Genomic DNA, 4612 nt, shown 5'->3' with positions numbered 1-4612 from the left:
GGCGGGGGGTGGGCAGGGCTGGGTGGTGGCCCGGGCGAGGTGACGCAGGAGGATTACGCGGGGTTGACTGAGGGGAGCAGAGCCGAGCTCGGGTGGGGCGAGGGGGTGGTGGGTTCCATCGACGGAGGTGCTCGGAGCCCACGCAGGCGGTCCCCGGGGTGGGGGGGCGGGGCAGGCAGCACCCGGGCGCGTGAGTTCAGGTGACAGAGCGCTGACTTCCCAGAGCAGGGACTGAGGGAATCGAGAAGCCGAGGCCCCCTCCCTGGGTCCCTTCACCCACAGGAGTCGGCGTCCACCCTGGGGGGACATCGCCCCTGCCCGCCCCGCCCTGGAGTCAGGCAGCTGAGCGGGCAGGGACGGCGGTGCCCCCCTGAGGGGCAGCCACTTGTCACTCCTGCAGGAAGGTGGCCATTCAGGCTGCGGCAGAGGCCGACCCACCTCAGTTCCAATTCCGCCTCCACCCTGCAGTCAGCCCCCTTCCTGTCCCTGTCCCCTCACCTGGGACATAGGGACCCAGCAGCAGAAGGGCCCGCCAGCTCCCTGCCCTTGGCGGTGTGCGCTCCGTGAGTCAGTGCAGCCACAGGAGGCCCACGTGGCTAGAGGACTGAGGAGGAGAGGCCAGTGGGCCTCCATCACAGGGAACCTGGGGAGGGGGAAGGAGTTGGGCTTCATCCCAGGGCCATGGGGAGCCGTGGGGGTCCTGCACCCGGAGGGACACCACCTGCACATGGAGGCCTCTGGACGGAGGCAGACAGACTCCGCAGATCCAGAACCGCGCACCCGACCGGCTGAGGCAGGGGCCGAGCTGCAGCCCAGGCGGGAGAGGGCCTCCCTTGTGGGAGGCAGAAAGTCGGCCTCTCAGCAGAGAATCCTTCACGCAGGAAGTTCAGGGGTGGGCGGGACAGCTGGGACAATGTATCCAAGTGCTCGACAGGAGCAAGGCCACAGCGGGGTGGGGGGGGGACCCCAACCAGCCCCCAGTGTGAGCAGGGGACCCGAGGGCATCGCTGGACCCAGGTCCCTTCACGTGCTGCAGGCCTCAGTCTCCAAGGGACTCCCACCGTGCCTGCACCCCGAGACCCCCAGTGCCTGCGCCCCAACACCCCAGTGCCTGCGCCCCGAGACCCCCAGTGCCTGCGCCCCGACACCCCAGTGCCTGCGCCCCGAGACCCCACCCGCAGAGAGACTGGGTGCTCTGGCTGCCCCAGGCCACTTTGTCTGCTGAGCCTGTGCCCTGAGGCAGGATGACCCCACCTCACAAAGGAGGGAAGTCACCTTGCCACGTGGCCTCGCTTCTGGCTTGGGTGCAAACCCCTGATGGTACTTGCCCTGTGTCGGGTGCCAAGCTGGACCCTTCTGCTCGAGGTCCCAGCTGGTCCCCACCGCAGCTCAGGGCAGAGCCAGGACTCGGCCCAGGTGGACCTGACCTCAGACCTGCTCTTCCCACAGCCACGGGCCGGAGGACGCTGGCCACCACTTACCCAGCGCCCACTGTGCGCCCAGCATGGTGCCGGGCACTTGATGTGGCTTCACAGGCTTCCCCCTCACCACTGACCTCTCAAAGTCACGTCACCTCCTGCGCAGGTGAGAGGACTGAGGCTGGGGGCTGTGCGCGGGCCAGGAAAGCTGGCGTTCCAGTACTTTCCACAGACTGCAGGGAGGATGAGTGCTGCTGTCCCGTGGCCAGCACTGGCCGGGCCTGGCCCAGATCTGGACCCTCATCTGCACCAGCTCACTTGGCGTCACCTCAGAGGGGGACATGAACTTGACCCCGTCACCCAGCGGGAAAGGGGCAGAAGTGGGACTGAAGCCCAGGTGAGCCGCCCGTGGCCCAGACAGCTCCAGGCCACCTCCTCCAGGCTGCCTCCCAGACCCTGCCTTGCCCTCTGCACACGGCCCCAGCGCCCGGGGGCTTCTCCACATGCTCGGGCAGCGGGCAGCGCCTCTCCCAGGTGAGAGATCTGCCCCCCAGCCGTGCCCCCCAGAGGACCCTGGACAGAGCCCTGCCCCCCTCAAGATGATTGACAACCCCCAACTATGACCATGTCCCCAGCGCCAGCCCCGTGCCTGGTGACCTCAGCCCACAGCGGAGGCGGTTCTGTGGGTGACAGGTCCCCTGCTCCCCGGGAGGACCTTTGGCAGCAGCGGTTTTACCAAGAAAAGGAGGAAGAGGCAGCAGAGGGCGGGCCTCGTGGTGTGGGCGGGGGACACCGGGGGGCAGAGAAGTCCTGGGCACACTCCGAGGGGCTGCTGGCCTGGGAGGCCTCAGAGCCAGGACGGTGACCACAGCAGGAGCACCTGGAGGGGACCTCCTCGCCTCCACCCAGCAGCCACAAGGCAGTGCCCCCATGTCCATGTAAAAGAGGCTCAGAAAGGCAGAGTGACTTGCCTCGGGTCCCACAGGCTCCGAGGGACAAAGCTGGAAGGGTTAAAAACAGGCCCCATTTGTACCCATGTGACTCTGAACATGTCCCTGCTCCCTGGGCCCCGGTTTCTCTGTGCACAACCCATACCCACATGCCACCATCACAGATTGCTGGAGGCAGCCCAGAGACATTGCAAAGCAGGGAGGAGGCAGCGTGGGCCCCCTGCAGGCCCCCATGCTGGGGACCTGAGCCCCGTGCAGAGCAGACCTGCCGCCTAAGGCTGCTCCTCAATAAAACCTGCCTCTTCTGAGGACCGTCCATGGAGAGCCCCCTGTCCTGTGAAATGGAACAAAGCCACCAACTCTGCAGCAGAGGTCACTTTGCAGCATGAGCCGAGCTCCTGTCTGTGCCTAGCCATGACCTAGGCACTGGGGACACAGGAGTGACACGGGAGCCAACAAGGGCCCCCCAAGAGGAGGCTGATGCTCTATAGGGAGGAGACAGGCCTGGAGCAAGTACACCTCTAAGAGACACGACCCCTGGACCATCGCCCGGAAGTCCAAGTAACGGATGCTCCAGACAGCTCACCTAGAAGGGGTCACCCGTCTCCCTCAGGACCCTCCCTGGCTCCCACTTCCTTCAGGATCAACTCTAACGCAGCCACTCGGCTCTGGGTGCCAGGGCTCTGTGGACCCTCTGACCTCAACCCCTTCCCCCAGGTCCAGCCGCACGGCCTCGTGGTCCCTGGACAGGCCGGACCTCTTGGTTCTCAGAGCCGCTGCCCAGGGCCTCCCGTCCACCTGAAGGGCTCCCTCACACTCCATCTGGCTGATGCATGCTCAGCCGGGTCCCCTGGGCTCTGCCACACTATGGGCCTCTGTCCTTGGCCTCCTTCCCTAACCCTACGAAAATCCACGCAGAATGGAAAGAAAAACAGCCAGGAAAGAGCATGAATCATTTGTTTACAGGCCCTAATTAATTACTAAGCTCAAGAACTCGATTTCCATTCTTCCTTTCCCCCCTCTGCCCTTGGAGAATGTTTGGAATCCACATTGTTTCCCAACGCGAAAGTATGTCAAGTTTATTTTTAGCAGACGCACATGATAGCTCAGACTGTTATTCATCCCCCCGCGTCAGTGGGGAGCGGGCCGCCCGAGCGTGCAGGATGCTTGAGGCGCCTCAGATGTGGCTCCTGGGAAGCCAGCTAGTCTGCAGTGGCCGCTGGGGTCAAAGTGACCCAAGTGGATCCCCTGCTGAGGACCAGGGGTAGGGGTGGAGGTGCAGGCTGCAGTTCCTCCTCCAGGCCAGAGGCGGCACTGTGGAGGCGGGAAGCGCAGCCCAGCCGGTTCCCAGGCCGCTGAGCAAGGTCTCCCGCCTGGACTGGCCAGCGGGCTGCGTGTTCCTTCCCTGGGTTGTGTTCAGAAGGGGAAAGTGGGAGAGCCTGGTGAGTCGCCTTTGGCTCATCCAGGATGAGAAAGGCCCCGCGCTGTCTGGAGGATGCCACCGAGCCCTCTGGACTCCCCTGTGACCCCCAGGGTCCCCACCCCGTCAGCCTGCCTGCTCCCCCTTCCTGCTCCAGGGCCAGGTTGAGGATGGGGCGGCCATGGTGGGGAACACTGTCTTCCTTCCAAGATGGCTGCGTCCAGGCCCTGGAACCTTCCAGAACCATCCTCCGTCCTGGCCATGGCTGAGCAGCTGGGGATGCTGCCTCTGGCCACCTCCAGGGGACCTGCGGGGGCCTGTCCCTGACACATCCCGTTACCCCGCAACAAGGGTGACGGGGCGAGGAGCAGGAGGCACCGCGTGCCTGGTCACTGTCCCCAGCGCGCAGCTACAGGTGCTTGTCCAAGACCTGCTTCAGGTGGCGGCCTGAGCCCCAGGGCAGGCTGGGAACGCAGCACCCCTCAGGGGCTGGGCCAGGACGCTACACTGGGAGGTGACAGTCACCTCCTGCCTGCTGGGGCAGCCACCCTCAGCCCCTGCACTGTGAGCCCAGGGCTCCTGCGTCCCCCTTCTCAGAAGCCGGAATCTGAGCGTCCTGGTTCCAGAGTTGGCTGGACACCAGGGTTCTCAGCCAGCAGCCCAGGGCCGCGGGTTGGGCCCTTGGTGGTGGCGTTGGCCCGGGGAGCAGGCCCGTCCTGCCGCGGCCTGGGACGGAGGCTGGGAGGGAGCGGGCGGCCAGCCTCCCCAGGTGGGAGTAGCTACTACCCGCCTCCCGGGCGGCTGCGGCGGGCGGGGCTTGCGAG

This window comes from Marmota marmota, unplaced genomic scaffold (genome assembly GCF_001458135.2).
Source record: "Marmota marmota marmota unplaced genomic scaffold, marMar, whole genome shotgun sequence".
Lineage (NCBI taxonomy): Eukaryota > Metazoa > Chordata > Mammalia > Rodentia > Sciuridae > Marmota > Marmota marmota.
Note: the sequence above shows the minus strand (reverse complement) of the source record.